This window comes from Pleurodeles waltl, chromosome 3_1, assembly GCF_031143425.1.
Source record: "Pleurodeles waltl isolate 20211129_DDA chromosome 3_1, aPleWal1.hap1.20221129, whole genome shotgun sequence".
Classification (NCBI taxonomy): Eukaryota; Metazoa; Chordata; class Amphibia; order Caudata; family Salamandridae; genus Pleurodeles; species Pleurodeles waltl.
In genome coordinates, this window is record NC_090440.1 from 1,387,841,673 (window position 1) to 1,387,862,862 (window position 21,190).

At 43.2% G+C, this 21,190-nt stretch overlaps 1 protein-coding gene across 2 annotated transcripts in view; it reads right to left on the reverse strand.

Moving 5' to 3' along the window:
• HIVEP3 (HIVEP zinc finger 3) overlaps positions 1 to 21,190 on the reverse strand; it is a 1,670,978-nt gene that overhangs the window by 537,008 nt on the left and 1,112,780 nt on the right. For both annotated transcript variants that reach the window (XM_069224892.1, XM_069224893.1), the window contains one exon: positions 20,090 to 20,171. The gene's annotated coding sequence lies outside the window, so the exon portion shown is untranslated. The remainder of the gene's footprint in view (positions 1 to 20,089; positions 20,172 to 21,190) is intronic.

Genomic DNA, 21,190 nt, shown 5'->3' on the forward strand with positions numbered 1-21,190 from the left:
TTATCAGAACTCATGTGTAATATGATCTTACATTCAGACCAAGGCGTGCTTGTCTAAAGAGATTTTCTAACAAGGCACTATTGGGATGGAAAGTACCCTTTATGGCTCTTGACAGCCATTGGGTCTAACCCTGTGTCATTTCCCTGGAGTTTGTGCTGTTTTCCCTCAGTGAGCCTGACAATTATGCCACGTCACTGAAGGTTCCCTCTCTATACTGATTTGGTACCCTAGAGCTCTTCTCCAAGGCTAAGGGACACCCAAAGTACACTTCTCTTTCAGAAAGTGGCTTTTGTCCATGGTACATTTGTTTTCTGTGAGTGATGTTGGTGGGTGTGTGATTAGCGAAGGGATAGGACTTTTTACCTGTGTTTTTCAAGGGGAAATATTTACAACCCCTGCGCCCCACCTCCACCACATTGTAAAGGTCTGCCCCTTCTTCCTAAACTGGGGTGCTTTACCTCCATATGTGTAGGATGTGTATGGAGAATGAACGGCACATCTTTGTATGTGGTGGTTGGATGTGTGGTCTATATGTATGTCTGACGGAGTGTCTGGTGGAGTCAATTTTCACTTCACATTTGTTTTTTGTTTCCCAAAACGGTGACAGCCTTTGTGCAATAGCGCAGGTCTAGGAGGGCAGGGAGGTAGGCGCAGTCTTGTATTCTTTTTCCTCTTCTACCACTAACATAGCTGTTTATATGAGAGACAGGGTCCGATCATCAGCCATTTGAAGATGGTAGAGTGACTTTGTCGGAGTGCTCACAAATGCTCATCTTCTTGGCTAAATCTTCATCTTTGAAACACAAACATTAGATTTGGGGCACATAGACCCAACCCAGGAAGCCCTCATTATGTCCAGCATGTGCTGATAGTGTTGAGTTCATGCTGCTTCTGCAGGCATCCCCATCAATTTGTATTATACTAATGCCCAGTGCTGGTTACAGCCAACATTGGATCGGGAAGGCGGGCAGTCGGGCGATGGCCGGGTGCCTATGGGCCATTTTTTTAAGGTCTCAGTCAACTGGCCCAGGGGCCTTATGGTCTTCCACGCCCTGCCAGGCCACTGTAATGTGTAAATATTGTGTGGTCCTGAAGTAGTACCTTTGCCCTGACCCCTCCCCTGCCTGGCCATCACATTCAGGCCATGGTGGACGGGGAGAATAGGAGTATGCAAGGGCCTCGCTAAAGCGGCCAGGTGATTTTATGGCCATTGGGCAATTCTCAGCCACTCATCCTCTTTGCTAGAGCAGCAACATTTGTGTACTTTTCCTGAACACTCCCCTGCCTGGCCATCGCACTAGGGCTGTGATGAGCCAAGGAGTGGGTAAGCTAGGAGCCAGGTGTCTAGGGCCTCTCTGTGAGGCTTCATTTTACAAGCCAAAAAAGATGTGGCCTTAGGGTCAGAGCTGCGGATGTTGAAACTCTGGAAATAGTTTGGAGTCCCTGTGATCATGTGCAATCAATCTCCCCATGTGTAAAATAAAAGTGAATTTGATCTTATGTAACTGGTGCTCATGTAAACCCTGTGTTCACACTAACTACAGCTATAATAAAAAAAACGTAACAGTCCATTTGTTCATGTTTTCTAGAAAGGTGGGAGCATGATAATCAAAGAGGACTCTCTATATAAAAACAATCCTCCCATATTCCTTTTTTTACCATGGTTTTTATGCCTTTGTTTAGTTTAACTAAAAGTCACTGACAATGAAGGCAGCTTTGGAACACATTTTAAAGTGCTATTGCCATTTACTGTATGAAGTACCTAGTGATCAAAAGAAAAAATACCGGCTTTGGGTGATTTTCTTCATTTTCAAAGCAGACAGGATATAAAAAAACCACTTTTGCAGGTGAAAAAAACCCAGATCAGTAGCAACTCTAGCCAGAACAGAGTTGTGGTCATTTTACTTCACTTCGCCAAAATGCAGTTCTTGTTTTACTTTTCACAAATGTTACTGGCTACACGCTTTAAAATGCTTAACTTACCAAGCATTTCTCTCAAAATGAGCCCAGTGAGACGAAGCAAATGGCGTTTCATGAAATGAAAATTGTGATCCCAATCGGACCCCGGTTACAGCTGATAAGAATAACATCTTAGTGAGGGTGAATGGTGCTTGGGCCACAAATGTCCTTCAAATGGAGCCTCCTTGTAGAGGGTGAAAGGTAAGAATTTTGTCTACCCTAGAGGGGCTAGAGGTGGGCGCAGGGGTGTGTGTAAGATGGGGGAAATGCTCCTAATAGAGCTCTATGGCCAGTTTCAGCTGTCGAACTTTCAACATAAGGGGGTGACATGAAGGACGCGGTAAACAGCAGCCGAAGAAGTCTTATGACAGACCTTAGTGTGCACTCAAATTGGCTAAAATAAATAGGTTCGTAAAGCAGTTCAGTAATTTTACTGTGTGCCAAGGAGGCCTGATCTTCACCAGGGGGTTTAATCAGTTCCCCCTCCACTAGGGAACGTTGAAAAACTGTGACAAATCTCTTCATTTTTCAGCACAATTTCACAAATAATTGAGTAAACACATATGAGTATGGAGGCAGTTCAAGATTCCCGGCACACAATTCCTCAGGGCCTGTTAGTTTTCGAAAGGTATCTTACTTCACTTTTACATTACACTTGTCACCATATGTTCCATCTGTTCCCTTTTCAGTAGAATGTCAGTCATTTCGAACAGACAAAGTAGGAGTACTAAGTGTTACACAAAACTCACAATCCAAGGAGAAGGACAGCAGAGATAGACAGGCCTTAAAGACTCTCACAGCAGACCAATGGTCAAAGCACTGGGCTCTAATTGCAGTAGTCATACAGACCTACAGCTTAATCAATAGAGAAAATGGAATGCCCTCACTAATCATACATTAATTGCCATAACAGAATGTACCCTTTTCCTACCTCAACATGATTGCAGCTATTTTGTTATAAAACGTCAAATTGTAAGTTTCTGCGAAGATTACAAGTTGCTGTCAAATAAATGTTATCATTTTGGATACATACATTTAAATCTCTAAAACAAAAGCATGCAATGTTAATCGAAAACACTATTTTGTCGTGCAATACTAGCCTTTTCATCTTGTAATGCATATAGATTTGGTCCAAGAAGGTAAGTTTGTCACATGTGAACAGATTCTTCCTCACATGCAAATTCATCATTATGACATCTAAGGAATGCCGATTATATGCAGAGCATTTCCAGCATATTTATCAGGGTATGCACAATGATTCCAAGGACGCCCACAATTTAGCAGTAATTTTCACCAAGATACTATGTCAGAATAGTCCAAAGAATGGACACCATCATGCCAAAGGACCACAAAAAATACCAATTACCACCTATGCTAATGACAGCATTCTGCTAGGGGTAGTCACCTTGTGGCACATCATGGATACCCACTATATTTCATGATTTACTACGTTTATGCCATGGCCAGTTTTATAACAGAAGTTGTCATCAAAGTTTCAAGGATGCCAACAATATGGCAAATTTACCACCATTATGACAGTGGTGCCACCATTTGAGCCATGGTCCCTTCGCCTTACTCAAGAAGCTAACCGTAATTTGTGCATCGTTTATAAGGAGTGAATTTATAGAGTGGCCTATTGTGGAAAAATACTGGTGCCATGTTGGGTTTGGAGGGGTGCTCCAAAGTGCTTCATCAGGTTTGCTGCTTCCTCCAGCAACACACTGTATATTATAGAGTGGATGTCCTTGGGTTCAAATGCTTCTCTGTGCCTCCAAACTATCGTGGACATCTACAGGCCTTTAACTATCCCCTCCAACACTCTTTTCTACACTCACTCTTTGACCTGATCCCAGAGATCTGTGTCCACACTCCTAAGTATCAGTCTAAATGCGTGCTCTAACCCAAGTCCATTGTCTAACCCCTCTCCAAAACACCAATGAATCTTCTTTCGCCCTGTATCCCTGATCCCACACACTGATATTGGGCCACCCTCTAACCTGAATGTATGTCATACTATTGAATGACAAAATACTTTCTTACACTTGTACTGTATCCTGTTTGTTGAGTATTACAATATCGCCGCCCCTTCTCCTACCTCGCCGCCAAGACCTGGAACGCGCTCCCTACCCACCTCTGACAGACTCAAGACCTACTCGCCTTCAGAAGACTCCTCAAGACCTGGCTCTTCGAGCAGTAGCAGTCTAAACCCCCCCCCCCCCCCCCCCCCGGCGCCTAGGAACCCTAACGGGTAAGTAGCGCGCTGTATAAATGTCTGTGATTGATTACGTCTATATTATTATGTATAGATTTACTATTCTTAACTCTAATCTACATACCTTAATGACATTATCAAGGTACATAAATTGGAGTTAAGACAGGTAAACGTATACTTAACTATGTAACTCGTTCGCACAATATTGGGTTAGTTAATATTTTAGATATGAAAACTTAGAAGGGTGTGGTTAAAAACTCAATATCATGGTAGAATGCCCTTATACACTTCTTTCACTTGCTTAATGTGTTCTACCATTTTACACCCCCTCATTCACAGATCCTTTCATGACCGTAGTCCTATCTAGCAATATTCTTTAATAATTGAAAAGAGAAAAATGTCAGCTGATGACTACAAACGCAGAAAATTATTTATTCTCCAGCTCTTCAAGCTGCCCCATCCCTATTGGCCTTCGCACCACACAGAGCCGGGTCTGGGGATGTCTGTGTTTCCCATTAGGTCACTCTGCCACTGAATCTGAAGCTGGTAGCAATAAAAGCGATGCAAACAATATGGCAAGAAGGATGGCTACAATTACACCAGGGGAAATGCATGCCACCGATGGCTGCCATGATGTATTGTATTTATTTATTTATTTATTGATTTATTTATGCATTCTTTTAAAGTGTACTGTACCTTCAGGTGTCAGAGCATTATACAGAAAACCAATGGGACTCTAATCTTTAACGCTGAAACAACACTTGAGGATCGAGGGGTCAAACATACCAACGGTTTAACAAATTAACTTACGAAAGAAACAATGGGCAAAAAGAACTGTAACCAGTTGTCGACAGTTCAACGGTAACCACAAGCGGTAGCTGAGGAAAGTGTTTTTGTAAGAATAGTTTAAAAGAGGACCGTAAGTCGGTGAGTGGGACATTAGGGCTGAACATACCAGTACAGTAGGGAAGTATACAGCCTGGAGAGGGTTTACATTTAGTATATATGATGTTCACAAATAAATGTTTTCCCTTTTTCTGAAAGGACATCAGGGCTCTGCCAATCGAATGCCCAGTGAAATTGAGGCCCAGGGTCTGTTACTGTAGCTCTTGAAACAGAGAAGACTTTCTATATGTCACATCTTTTGGTTTTCCAAGGTGTTGTTCTGAGAGCTTTGAAGACTATTTGACTCTGGATCTAGTGATGGTAGATAGCAGGTAGTCAGGCCTACAGAGATGCAGGATACTTTAATTACAGCAAGCTATTTTTAACTTGATCCTGGCCTCAAGAGAAAGTCAGTAGAGGTCTTTAAATACTGGAATAGGATATGATAACATTTCCTGGCACAGGAGATAAGTCAATCAATCAATGTATTTGTAGATCGCACTACCCACCCGTAAGGGTCTCAAGGCGCTGAGGGGAGGGAGGGGTGCCGCTACTGCTCGAATAGCCAGGTTCTGAGGCACTTCCTGAAGGTCAGCAGGTCTTCGGTCTGTCGTAGGGGCAACGGAAGGGTGTTCCAGGTCTTGGCAGCGAGGTGGGAGAAGGATCTGCCTCCGGTGGTCGTTCTTCGGATGCGGGGGACGGTGGCGAGAGCGAGGTTGGCTGAGGGGAGTTGGCGGGACAGGGTGTAGAAGGTGAGTCGTCTGTTGAGGTAGGCTGGACCGGTGTTGTGGAGCGCCCTGTGTTCGTGGGTGAGGAGCTTGAAGGTTATCCTTTTGTTGACGGGGAGCCAGTGTAGGTCTCTCAGATGGGGAGTGATATGCCTGTGGCGGGGGGCATCGAGGATCAGGCGCGCAAAGGCATTTTGCAGTCGTTTGAGGAGTTTGGCCGGGGCTCCTGCATAGAGGGCGTTTCCGTGGTCGAGTTTGCTGCTGATGAGAGCCTGGGTGACTGTTCTTCTTGTATCTGCGGGGATCCATCTGTAGATTTTGCAGAGCATGCAGAGGGTGTTGAAGCAGGATGAGGAGATGGCGCTGACTTGCTTGGTCATTTAGAGTGTTGAGTTGAGGATGACGCCCAGGTTGCGTGCGTGGTCGGTGGGTATCGTGGCTGCTCCCAGAGTGGTCGGCCACCAGGAGTCGTCCCAGGCTGAGGGGTTGGCGCCGAGGAGGAGGACCTCTGTCTTATCTGAGTTCAACTTCAGTTTGCTGTTCCTCATTCCTTCGTGGAGGTTGGATTTGGCGGTGAGGGGGTCCTTTTGAGGAAGAGGATCAGTTGGGTGTCTTTGGCGTAGGAGAGGATGTTGAGGTTGTGTAGCCAGGCGATGTGGGCGAGCAGGGCCATGTAGACGTTGAATAGTGTAGGGCTGAGGGATGATCCTTGGGGGACACTGCAGATGATCTTGGAGGCTTCGGATCAGAAAGGGGGGAGGTGGATACTCTGGGTTCTGCCGAAGAGGAAGGAGGTGGTCCACTCCAGAGCTTTGACCCGGATCCCTGCGTTGTTGAGGCATGTGCGTAGGGTGCGTGGCAGACGGTGTTGAAGGCAGCAGATAGGTCCAGGAGGATGAGCGCCGCGGTTTCGCTGTTGTCGAGCATGGCCCTGATGTTGTCGGTGGCGGCGATGAGGGCAGTTTCGGTACTGTGATTGCTGCGGAACCCTGACTGGGATGGGTCCAGGATGTTGTTTTCTTCGAGGTAGTGGGTCAGTTGTCTGTTGACGATCTTCTCGATGACCTTGGCCGGGAATGAGAACAGGGAGATGGGACGGAAATTCTTGAGATCTCTTGGGTCCGCCATGGGTTTTTGAGTAGGGGATTGATCTCAGCATGCTTCCAGCTCTCGGGGTAGGTCGCGGTCTTGAAGGAGATGTTGATGACTTTGTGGAGGTGGGGTGCGATGGTGGCTCTTGCTTTGTTAAAGATATGGTGTGGACATGGGTCTGACGGAGATCCAGAGTGGATAGTGCTCATGGTTTTGATTGTGTCGTCTTCGTTCACCTTGGCCCAGATGAGCAGAGGGTTGTAGCTGACAGTGGGGGGAGAGTCTGAGGAGTCGGTGGTTGGCGGGGTGGTCTGGCTGTTGAAGCTGTTGTGGATGTCTGTGATCTTGTGGTGGAAGAAGGTGGCGAGGGAGTTGCACAAGTCTTGTGGTGGTGGGACTGACTGCAGAGTGAATAATGCCCTGGTAGGGCCTTGGTGAGAGCTGGAGGCACCAGTGATTAATGAACTGTGATAAGCACTTTTTCAGAGAACTGAGGACTGTATTACCAGGCTTAATGTTTTAGGCTGAAGAAATGCATAAGCTCTCTTATGAGGATGTTAAAGCTTTGAACTAAGGTTGTTCAGTGTGATGAACCATGGTGAGGTTGGAGTCAATCCTCATTTCTAGTGATGTTGCCACTTTCAAGGAAACTGGGGAAAATGCATCACAGTTGAGATCTGCATGATGGCATTTGATTAAACTCAGTTTTCTTTATGTTCAACGTCAGGAGGTTCTCATCCATTAATTTTCGTATTCGTTGTAGACACAACTTCACAGTAAGTAAATCCTGCAATGAACTTATCCTTAGGGGTATTGTCAGCATAATGATGGATTGCCCGTCCTACCTCTTCCATCAAGGAAGTCAGTGGCTAATGTAAAGAAGGAACAGCACTGGAGCTAAGATTAGGGCTTGTGGGACCCTGCATATCCTAGAGTCACTTTTGAATTGGTTTGAGTTCCAACTCGGACCAATTAATTTCGATTAGGCATGGAAGAGGTAAATCAGTTCAACACTTAGCCTTCAATGTATTTGTAGGTTTCCAATATTTGTTTAAATCTGGGATGCTTTCATAATTTTCATATTTTTCCTTTTAGGTATCCCCTTTGTGAATTATGTTTGCTGATTATCAGATATACAAGTTGAAGCATAAAAGGCATATTTATTCATGTTGTTATTCATTGGAATATGGTAATCAAGTTTGCTTGAATATATTCATTTTATTTTGTGTTAAGTCTATCCTCTGTTCTGTTGATTGTTTTGATTGAAGAACACGTTTGTATCGAAGCTAATGATTTCACTTCTAATTTATTGTTTTTTAACCACATAATGCAAGTAATTGTAAGGGTGCCAAGGTCCTTTTTGCGTATTGTTTATTCTGTGAGGTTCAACAGTGAACATATTTGTTATATAAACTAAGAACAGGGTTATAGTTCACTATTCACCAGTTATCTCAAGTAAATCTAACTTGTACCGTTAATTACAAACTGCACCCTGCCATGCAAAGTGTTGTCATCAATAATGTAATTGCAGGTGTTGCAGTGGTATCATCAATGATGTCATACAGCATGTTCTGAGCGATGTAATATGTGAGGTAATTAGCAGTGCATGGCAAGGGCTCAAGCTATAGTTACTTTACCGCATGATTTATAGCTACTTGAGATAACTATAACTGGTGAATTTCAGTGGTTTTGTTAGTTTAAAACTTTATCTTTTAACTGACATTTTCACTTAACTAAAATGCCTCTTTAACTTGTTTTTCATTGAAATTGCAAAGGTTTTTAATGTAAAGTGAAGTAGTATTACAATTTCCTAACTAGGACATCACTTTAGCCCTCGTTTCTTCCAGTGATTTTCTATGTTTTTAATGGAAAGTAAGATGTCCAGCACCACGCACTTATTCAACATACGGTTGGGGCACAGGGCCTAGCCTGCAGGTGCCGAATCTCACTTTATTTTTTTGTGTGGTAAAGCCGCAGATCAGTGGATCTACTGTGATTCTGCTGGGGGGCTGCACTGAACATCGCAGTGGGCCCAAATGTTTCTGAACCTCTCCCACACAGCCGAGTGGGTCAGAATACCCCCAAACTTGCCCTGTTACATTATTTCATTTTATTTTTGAGAACCTGGTGACCCAGTCCCCAAGTCCTAAGATGGCGGGTGCAAGTTTTCCTCCAGATTGTGGCCAGCTAATAACAACATAAGGTTGGCATCACGGCTCTGTGGATGCAGTGCAGTGAATTGCAGTCAACCAATCAAAACACACGAGGACACCAAATTACAAAAAGCATGCCTTTTTTTCGATCCAGGTCTTGATTTCTGCCAAATTTGGTGTAATTCTATTCAACCGTTTTGGCTGTAGTTGTGTCTAGTTTTTCTATAGAAACTTTTTGGGAAAACATGTTTCGGAACTCCCTGCCCTTTTTTTTCAGCTCCTGCTTGACAGATCACTCCGAAACTTTCCAGAAATGAGCTGAAAAGGATGGCAAGATTCGGCAAAGTGGCCCAAGTTATTAGTAGTAAATATATAACAGTGGGTACAATTTGGTGATTACTTCAACGAGGAAAAATGGGTGCCAACTAGGGGTGGGCAAAGAATTCTGTTCTGCCGGCAGAGTTCACTGAGTTTTCCCCACTCCGTGTGGAGCGCAGAGTTCCAAAAAACTCTGCAAAGTGACATGGAGGGAAGCTTTTTCTCTTGCTCACTAATGGTAAGTTGGCGAGCTCAAGAAATAACTAAGTTGTTGAGCGAGATTTCTGAATGCAAGCAGTCGCAGTGGGCCGTGACCGTTCGGGATGAGAATGCTGCAGCTCGAGTAGAAAATCTATTTCAGTGGCAGAAAGAAGCTAACTCCCTCTGGCACTCCAAGTGATGCCGTTTGCGCTGATTTTACAGTGCAGTCCAGGTGCTTAAAATCAGAGCAAACAGCGCAACTTACACAAACTCTGCCGAATGCGGAACTCCATGTGGCGCGGTGGAGTTTATTCAGCACTTAGTTCCATGTAGCAGACACCACCCAGGCCTAGTGCCAACATTGTTTATATATATTAACATGTTTGTTGCTGTGAAGTGCATTTAATAAAATATCAGAATTACAGAGTATGGGTTACAGGAGACCTGAATTAGCAGTGCCTATACTGTTATCACAGAAGCTTGTAAGCGTGTATACCAAAGTCACATGGTTAGTTGATGAGCCCAAACCTAAAACACATACACCACAGGACTGTTCTCTGGAGGCCACATAACCCAAATTGGGTAAGACTGATCTTCTCACAGTATGATGTTTCATCTACTACTCTAAGCTGCAGAAATCATACAGCCTACATAGTAATCCAGGAATATTTCTTATACGGGGTATGGCCAATTTATCTATTACAATCTTCTGACATCATTATATTTACCACAGGGCATGGTCTTATGAGGGAACCCAAATTATGAGTAGGAATAGGGAGGCTGTGACTGAATGGGATGTGGTGAGATTTCTCCTTTATGTTTGGTGTAAGGGGTGGGACACTGACCAGTCAGTCTTCTGTTGTGGATACCTTTAGCACTTATTGGATCGGCTTAGCACCCTTTCCACATTATAGGGAAGGGAATAAAATAATGGCTAGGAGGGTAATGTTACTTAAAAGGCTGCAAGCTAGGCAGCCTTTTCATTTGTCACACAGGAGGCAAAAAGTATTCTTTTAATATTTTCGCAAGCATATTTAATAAATAAGAATGAAGTGAATTGGGAGGTTATTCAGGGTATTGGTCATGGGTGGAGGCAAACAAACACTGCAAAAAAAAAAAAAAAACACTGCAACTAATCACTGAAGATTAACTGGATTTATTTGATACAATATGTTATATCAAAGTGGATGAATGATTCAGAACTCGTGGTGATGGCATTAGAAAGCCTTTTGGATGCAATCACTGGTAAAACAAATTAGACTAGTTTTCCTAACAATTGAAACTTCTTCATTTATTAACACAATAGTGTGAGTGTTTTGATTACATGTAAAGGTGTGAATGAAAGAATAAGTCAATGAATGATAGCTGGATGAGTAAACTGATAAATGAATGAGTGAGTGACTGACAGCATGGGTGAATGATTGAGTAGAGGGGCAAGAGCAGTGTATAGAGTAATTAATGGCAGCATGGATTGGGTCAGGTACAGGTTATGTTTTGTTATATTTATTTTAAGGAAAGCTCACACTATGGCCCTGATTCTGACCCCGGCGGTCTGAGACCGCCGGGACCAGGGTCGACGGGAGCACCGCCGACAGGCCGGCGGTGCCCCGCAGGGCATTCTGACCGCGGCGCTTTGGCCGCGGTCAGATTTGGAAAACCGGCGGTCTCCCGCCGGTTTTCCGCTGCCCTTGAGAATCCTCCATGGCGGCGGAGCGCGCTCCGCCGCCATGGGGATTCTGACACCCCCTACCGCCATCCTGTTCCTGGCGGGTCTCCCGCCAGGAACAGGATGGCGGTAGGGGGTGCCGCGGGGCCCCTGGGGGCCCCTGCAGTGCCAATGGCATGGGCACTGCAGGGGCCCCCGTAAGAGGGCCCCACTCTGTATTTCAGTGTCTGCTTTGCAGACACTGAAATACGCGACGGGTGCCACTGCACCCGTCGCACCTTCCCACTCCGCCGGCGTCCTCGTGGGAAGGTTGATTTGCCCTGGGCTGGCGGGCGGCGTTTTGGCGGTCGCCCGCCAGCCCAGGGCAAATCCCAAAATACCCTCAGCGGTCTTTCGACCGCGGAGCGGTATTTTGGTGGGGGAAGTCTGGCGGGCGGCCTCCGCCGCCCGCCAGACTTAGAATGACCCCCTATGTTTCTTGGTGCTGCAGAGCAACACAACAGCTAACAGTATTAAATAAAACAAACATTAAAAAAACAACAGCTAACAGTATTACAAAAAAAAAAAATTAAACCAACATAAAAAAGGTTAAAATAGTTGAAACGTCTTAAGTCATTTTCTGAAGTATTTTTTTAATTTTTACTAAAGGTTTCATGCGACAGTGAGCGAATGCTACGTTCGGAAAGAAAGAAGTCTTTGTCTCCAAATGTAACCACTCAAATTTGCGGGATTTCAAGAAGTGTAAGAAAGGCCGAACACAAACAGCATCCAGTATTGTGACATTAAAATTTGAATAGAACAGATTCCTGTGTAGACTGATATAAAGCCATATGTATAAGCATCATGGCTTTGAATAGCACTCTAATGTGCACATCAGAGGTTCTTAACCTGTGGTCCGCAGACCCCTGGGAGTCCATTAAGCCTATTCAAGGGGCCTGTGACCATTTAGAAAATTAAACAGAATTATCAGATTAAAAAGTACATATGCATAAAAAACAAAATTGAAAATAGAGAGTTTTAAAATGTTCTGTAAATGTGTATATTTTGAAATTGGGAACTATAAATTAAGTTGATATACTTATATTGATTCATGAGAGCAGCGGAAATAATACAGACTGAATCTTATATGGGTGATTGAAGGGCTGAATTGTGTCTGTTATATGCACAGACAGAAATAGAGCATGCATTGGGGCAAAAAACAAAGTGATATGCTAGATTCTAGAATAGTGCATCATCTTTCAGAAAAAAAATACATTTTGAACTTTCCTATTAAATTTAAAAGTTTGATTTTTGCATATTTGTAAATTAAAATCTATAGTTCATAATTTGTGCATTTCAATATTTTATTCTGAATTCTGTATGTTAGTGTATTGGTTTGAGTTTTAAAGGTAGACATTGCTAAGACAGGGTATACAGAACTCCAGTAGTGATTCAGTGGAGGTCCACAAACATCAAAAGGTTAGGAACCTCTGGTGTACAGGAACCCAGTTCAGATAATGAAGGAAAGGGCTCATATGAGCAAATCTTGAAAGACCAGAAGCAGAACTGGAGTCAAAGGATGCCTCTGGGGTCAGAAGGAATTTGTGGTCGTCTTTGTGAACTGGAGAGTGAATGGGGATAGGGTAGTGTGAAAGTAGTTTATTGGACTGTTGCATTGTGCAGTGCCCTGGCAGAGTGCGTAGTCCACTGTGTGCTGGACCCGGGTGTTGTTTGGATACCTTGAAAGTTTGAGTCTGTGGAAAATGGCTACTCCTTTCTCCCCTATGTCCCACTGGAAAGTAGAGTGTAGATTGACTACCCCTTGCAGTGGAGAAGTCAACTACAAAAATATCACATTACTTCGTATTTAAAATACATATGGAATTTTTCCAGTGCTACATGAGCAAACATTTATAGGGCGATTTTTGACAATCAATTGTGCTTGCTTTTATTTCCCACCATCGGAACTGCACTAAGGAAGCTTGCTGATAGTCCAAGTGTGGCTTGCAAAATGCAGGTTCCAGCTATGCCCAGGCCCATATAAGTAGAGGCACCTAATGCCCTCTGAGGACCAATTTTTCTTTTTTGTAGTAGAGCCGCACATCGGTGGATCTACTGTGATTCTGCTGGGGGGCTGCACTGAACATCGCTTTGGACCCGGATGCTTCTGAAGGATACCCCCAAACTTTCCCTGTTACATTATTTCTTTGTATTTTCTAGGACTTGGTGAGTGCAAGTTTTCCTCCAAATTGTGGATGTGGAGGAAGCATTTTGCAGTTTTTGAGAGGATCTGCTGGTCATAATCAGAAATATATTTAAAATGCATGGTAAAACAAATAGTACACTTTGTTTCTGTATGTAATCAAGGTACATGCCAGTGCAGAGTTAAAATACATTCCATGCATCACAAATGACAGTTATAATCAACCAATGGCTGATGGATGTGCGATGATGAATTTGTGAATAATGCTTCTAAAAACCAAATATTGAGGTCGCTAAACTGTTATCTGCTTGGTCTCAAATCAGATTACATAAACTCTCGGATTCTGCTATTGCTGTCTCTAGCAAGGTAGGAAAATATATAAGTTCGGTTGCAAAATTAGGTGGCTGAATTCATGCGTGGTTACAGATGGCTGTTGAGCGCTTTACCTCAGATGCTCTAACACATTGATGAATCGTGCGCTTTCTTTGAAACAGCTGTCTTCAAAGCCATGGGAACAGATTTCACACATAATGTTCTCAGAGCTGAGCGATGAGTGTGTCCCAATCAATGTGCTGCTACTATGACAATGGAGTTCAGATTTAAAATACCCAGGGTCATCATCCAAACACTTGACTCATGTCGACTCAATTGTATAAAGTTAAGTTTAAAAGAGGCTAAATTACTGTAATTTGAGGTGACGGATGAAAGAAGTTAGCTGTAAATAAAACAGCCACACTGTCCCTTTTCTGCCGACACTCTGCTTGGGTTCCACCTCCGAATTTGTATTCGTGATATGATAACTCCTCCTTGCCTATCCTAGACCAAGGATACGTATAATTATGTATGTACTATTGCTGTCTGCGGATTAACCTCTGATTAATCAATTACGGACCGAGCTGGCCGTATGGGTGCACAAAAAGGGGACAGGGCCATTAATAGCTGTTAATGCTAGATATATTTTAGACAATAAGACTACAAGAATCTGGCTCCCCCAAACGATGCTTCTGCCTCGCCCCCGCCTTGCTTTTTGTCTCCGCTTCACATTGTCAGTGACAATGCGAGCATTCTAGCATTGACTACAACAATCTCAACATTCCAACTCAAAACTCAATAAAATAACGAACTTGGCTTTGTAGAAAAGCGAACACAGTGTACAAATAGAGCACATTGAAAGAAGACATACCTATTACTCTGATTCAAGATGGTTAAGTACTGAGGTTCTTTAGCTAAAATACATATAAATGATCTTAAAGGAGAAGTGCTCTTCTAGCTATGCTGATGGCTGTGGAACCATGCATTCCAATTCCAGCTGCTGAATTTCATCAGACTGAGAGGTTCCAAATATAGAATTCTACTTCCATTGCTTACATGAGTTTATTTGTTAAGTTGTGCACACCCTTGCAAACATGCTCACCACTACAGCATGTCTAGATTGAAAGAAAGAAACCTGGGCACATGCAATGGATCCAGTAAAGTACCCGGGTCATTAAAAGACTGCAATGTCTTGGAAGTGCCATGCCAATGCATAGAGTAAGAGAATTGGCTCTAGTGGTGATATGGAACACACACAACATGCTATTCATGCATGTAGAGAGCCAGATAGCAGGTGTATCTTTAGTGAAGTAGCTGCCCAGGGGCTACCGATGCTTTGCCTAGGTTAAAGAAAAAAACATTGTATTAAAGGCCCAAAATATAAGTGGCACAGATATTCCTAGCATCAAGGGAGCAGCTCAATTGGCAGAAATTTGAATAATGTCAGACACGCTGAATGGCAATTCATAACACTGCAGTTCACACAATCCAAATCGATTAATCTCAGTAGGTTCTCCAGTTACACCGCACAAGAGTATCAATGGTCTCCCCAGTCTAAGACCCATGTTTAGGAAGAAGTTCAACCTTTGTCTAAAGTTATGTCATCATAAAATTCCTTGGTGACTTGCATTATCCTTAAAATTAGAGGATGATTGTAATAACTGATGTTAGACCTGACGTCCTTAGGGTGGTCTTACCCCAGTCTTTTTGCCCTTCATCTCCTATTTTGCTGCTGTATTCTTTTGTTGGCCTTAGGACTCTGAGCACATTAACACTTCTAATAAGTGCTAACGTGCATGTGCTTCTCCCCTAAACAAGGTAACATTGATGTACCCGCAATTAGCACATTTAGTTTACATGTAAGTCCCTCGTAAAGTGGTATGCCATATACCCAGCGCCTGTGAATTAAATGCTAATACTTGGCCTGTAGCACTGATTGTGCCACCCACTTAAGTGGCCCTGTAAACATCTCAGGCCTGCCACTGCACAGCCTGTGTGCAAGTCTCACTGGCATCCCAACTTGCCATTTAATGCCTCTGGCCAAGCCTTAGACTCCCCTTTTCTTCCATATAAAACACCCCTAAAGTAGGCCCTAAGTAGACCATAGGGTAGCCCATAGGGTAGAGTGCAATGTAAATAAAAGGCAGGACATGTACTTTTGAGTTTTCATGTCCTGGTAATGAACAGCTCCCAAAGTTGTTTTTCATTACTGTGAGGCCTGACCCTCTCAATGTCCAGCATTGGGAATTCCTTGAAATACTTTAAAGCTGTAATTCCTGATCTGAGAGAAGTAGCTGCATCATGTTTAGTATCATTGGAATGGTAATGATAAATCCTCTCTACTGATAAAGTTGGAGTCATTATTATTATTTAAGAAATGCCTTTTTTTTTTTTTTAGAAAGTGGGGATTTCTCTGCTCTCACTGCCCTGTGTGCCTACAGCCTGTCTCCAATACATGTCTGCCCTATACTAGGTGACAGCTACACTTGTGTATTCCCTTCAGACACCCACAACACAGGGTATGCAACTGCATCTGAATCCATCTGCATACTGATGGGCTTCCTGGGGAGGAGATTTGGAAGGGCTCACCCTTACACTTCAAAGTGTAGTGACCAGAATCCACATAAAGGGGCTGATTAACTCCCACTGTCAGTCTGAAGCTGGGGATGAGCTGAAAGAGGGACCTGCACACTTTACAGAAACGGTTTGAAGTCAAACCGCACATCACAGGCACTTTCTAGTATAAGTACTGGATCTCTGACCCACTCAAAAGAGTCACTTCTGGTCTCAAGGGGACTCTGCTGGAATAAAGTCTGCTATGTGCCAGGATCGCCACTCTGCCAGATTTAGCTGTTCACAGGAACGTTGTGCTGCCCTACTGTCTGCTGATCTCTAACCTGTACCCCAAGGACTCAAAAACCATTGCCCTGGAACCCAGAGTGCCTACAAGGGCCCACAAGGGCTGGACTGCCCTCCCTGGCAAGACATCTTAGGGAATTGAAAGACCACATTCAAATGACCCACAGCCATTGATTCTGGCACTTCATGGCGGGTCTCAGCCAGCGCTTCTTGTTGTGCGCTGTCTGAGTTTGAGCATTTCTGAGATGCAAACCATAGCACTTCCTTGTTGCGTGCCAATTGGAGGGATTCCTGACCTGCTTGGAGACTGTCGCTGCACCCAGGGACGATCCCCCTAGTATGTGCCCTTCAGCAATGCTTTGACCATGATGACACTGAACAAAGTGTGTAGCGTGGCCCAGATCACGAAGAAACAGCAGCTTCTTGTAGGAGAACACCAGCATGGCACCCACACTCTGGCTGCAGCTCCCCCCTTGTCAGAGCATACACAACAACCAGTGTCAATGAAGCTGACACCATACTGCAGAGTCCCAGTGCCCAACGTCGGCAGCTCTAAAATAAACAAGGTTCTGACAGTCGTGGGGCCTAAGGAGTAACAACTACCAGTCTGCATTTCCTCACCCGTGGCCGTATTGCCACCTCAACTCGGTCTGAACGACTAGACTCACACGTAGAGGACATCAATAACTTGCTTGCAAGCCCTGTGACTGACAACTCCAATTGAGACAATGCCATAGTGATTTTGTAAACTACTACGGTGGCAACCAGATAATAAAACAGAGTCAATGGTGATTTGACAGCACTGTGGTGAATATATTTCAGAAATTACATATTTCTGCTTTTACTGATTAGATTTTTGTCATTTTGGTCTTATTTTAATCAGATAAATATTGTCTGTTTTCCTAAACCAGTGTGGAGTCTCTTTGTCGTGCTTTTACAGTGTTATTGTGTGTGTGTTGCACAAATACTTAACACATTGCCTTCTAAGTTAGGCTGCCCTGCTCTGTGCCAAGCTACCAGAGGGTGAGCACAGGTTAATTTAGGGTGTGTTCTTGTCTTGCCCTGACTAGGACTGTGGTCCCTAAATGGACAGGGGGGGCATACCTCTGCCAACTAGAGACCCAATTTCTAACAACTGAATAAACCCCCTCTTCTTTATTTTCTCATTAGAGGTGGGTTCTGATGTCAGAATGCTTCTGTTTTAAGAAAAGAACGCCAATAGTTAATCGTAATAAATTATTACAAGTCACTACAGATGTCATTTTACCTTTTACTTCCATGCATTATTTCAGTCTCACAACTTCCATCTTCACCTTTTGCGACCTCACTCATGGAAAAGTGACCTTCCCTTAAGTGGAAGTCTGCCTATCTGCCCATGCACACTAAATTCCACTTACTCTGCCTCTCCTGGGCAGCCAAAGCACATTTACTGCTTCCTCTGTCTGTCTTGCTTCCTGTCCAGACCAAGAGCGGAGGCAGCGAAAGGCAGGCTCTGCATGCATCAATCATGTTATTTTGAGGACGTAGCAACATACCACACACTGTCCCAACGTTTTACACTACCGACCAGCACATGCTCCAAATGTCAGGCCTTCAAACTACCCACCACTGCTAAATCAGACGCCAATATTGCAGCAGCCATTCCACCCTCTTCATATTTTCTGAAGCCATCTACAAAAAGAAGCGACCAGGAGCGCTTATAAGTCCAGCATACATGCTCCTACTAGGCCAAATATCACAACAAGGGTATGCAGTTCCTTTTGAAGAAAAGATGAAGAATGGAATAGGTACGGTCAAGTCTGAGGTACCAGAAGCAGTCTGATCCCTCAGGAACAAGGGCCGTCCTCACACACCCAGATGGGTGGCATGCTTCATCATAGGGCATGCCCCTCGTTGGGCGGCGCTGCAAACCCCGACAGGAACCCACTGGGGGCTCTTTGCTGGAGATCTTTTATGTAAAATGCCATATGTGAAGTAAGGGTGTGGGGCTAATGGTGTAGATTGGAGGTACAAAGTTGTGAGTGTTAAAGAATGTGCAGGATAAAAATGACTAAGTGGCCCTCACAGGAATTTTTATAGACGAGTCCACCTGTCTAATTGAAAGAATGGTTGCTATTTAGGGAGGCAATCATCTTTGATAGCTCAGTAGGTCAACATATTTCTTGCCGTTCTAAGTCAATACTGATCTTATGGCAATTCTTCAGGACCAGTTGTTCTAATCTACACAGTGGTTGGCGTATAAACTTATGTGTTTCCAATAATTACTAATCACAAATTACCACAACTTTGGGGAAGATTAATACCTTGTTATTATTATGGAACTGAGCCCATTTGGGTGTCAATAGCATCCCTCGCGTGAAGGCAGTGCAAACGCTACTTACCATGAGGAAAGTGCAGTGGCAGCCAGTGGTCAACCTACCCACCCTCTGCATCCTCAGAAGGGAAGAGGAAGAAGACCATGGATAGGTTGGCCGCTGGACGCCACTCTGATATTTAGTATTCTCTGAACGTCATGTCACCAGCATCATCTCCTGGTGATCAGACACCCTGTGGGTGCTGCCAGTTACACACAGCATGAGTGACAAGGCTGGCTTAGTTTGTCACACAAAATAATAGCACTGGAAATTGGGAATACAGCTTAGCATTATTTGTTGGCCTGTTGTTCGTTTTCTATTCTAAGACATATAGTCCTACAAGGCAAGATCCAAAGAACAAGTCCCAGAATCCAAAGAAAAAACAGAACTGAATGAACCAGCCTCACATTTGGACAGCTGACGAGTTCTTTTGAGGAGGTTGGCATTTAAGAGGACCCTGGTATTATGCAGATTTACTTACCCCTAACAGCATGTTAGAAAGGACATTACAAGCCATTTTTGAGCTCCAGAAGATCAAAAAGGCATGTGGCCTAATAGCTGTAGATGGCCTCAGATCCCCTTCATGACCTGCAATATTCTTATAACGTACAGTTGGGGATACATTATGCCACTAATCCCGTACAGAAAGGAGTGCCTTAATCCATTTCACTTATTTTAAATGTCTAACTACAGTTTGCCATATTTCTGCACTGTAATTGAATAACTTTTGATTTCATTACATAACTCATTGGCATCCAGTTTAATAATGTCAGAAGGATGAAAAGCAGCATTGGGCTTGCCAAGATTTAAGCACGCGACCTCTTGGTAGCGCTTAACTCGCTGAGTTATACTGCCACCACTGTACAGCTTAAAGTCAATTCCCATTGTGCATCCATGTTAAAGCATAACCCAACTTGAGACACAAAAACTGATATCACAAATTCACACCATGCTCATATTCTGGAGCAAGGAAATGTTTTTTCCCTTGAGAGACAGTATGCAGGTGTCAGAGTTTAACTTTTTTCATCATGATATCAGCATCTTTGTAGATGCAACTATGAGCAGAGCACCCATTTGTGTGCCAAAATATTGTAATTTATAAAGCTTTTACTACCCCCAACTTGGTGTTGCAACATGATGTACGAGAATTGAGCTCTGTATGTCTTACCTGTGGACAAGCAGCTACAGGATCATGTCTTTCCTATTTCCACAAAATCCAGAAGATGAAATGGACATTTTAGAAGATGGGCCTGTGGAATTAAGGAAGAGATCTTCATGAAAATGTGGATACTTTCTTCTAGATGAGTCATCTCAACACACAATATATGTGAATGTTCATCACACAGATAATAAACAAGTAACTCCCGCTACTATGCATGTATTCAAAATTATTCTATTTTAGTCAAAGCGTATGTACGCATCCAAAAAAGTTGTTTTGTGGGAATATTTTTCAACAAGAACATTTTTAGAGGGCACTTTTTCCACAAAAACATTTTACAGGAAAATTATTTCTAAAAAGAAGTCTGTGCTACAATGATTTGCCACTAAAAACCTGCAGTGAGTAGATTTTTAATCTTCTTTTTAAAACAAATACGTGTATACCTAGTTAACATTAACAAGCATGCAATGTTTTGAAAAGAATACTTTCCCGACACAACGCATGCCTATTTACCAATCCCCGTGTTCAGAAACAGCATTTTTTTTTAAAGTTCCATTACAGTGGGATCGTTAAAGAACCACATCTCAATGTCCAACCTATTTCTTAGATTTAGCAGTGAGCATGTGGCTATTGATAAACAATCAGAAAAACTAGCAGGTGGAAATGCCCATAAAAATATTTTTTTTAACAATACAAAGACAAATTTGCCACTAGTCTTCAAAAAAAATATCCTTCCATAAAAGTGTACTAAAAATCTGTTTCGAAAATAATTTTTTGTGAGAAATATTACCCGGTACCAATATTTTCCAAAAGTGAAATGTTCTGGATCTTCGTGAAGATCCAAAGTTTGTCACCTTAACAAAATTTCGCAGCCCAAATTATGTTACCACACCCCTGGTAAAATCAGTGATCTTTATCAGTCGACTGTACTGGAAAGAAATAGGACATCCCTTGCTATGTGAGTGTAAACGCCGTCACGTTTTAAAAGTTTAATAAACTAGGCTATTAGCCACAAGATAAAATACTGGCATCTATAGCGCAATGTTTTTACACTCGTTCTCATTGGTCAGCAATTTTTATTACTAAACAAACATTGTCAATTCCTCCAAT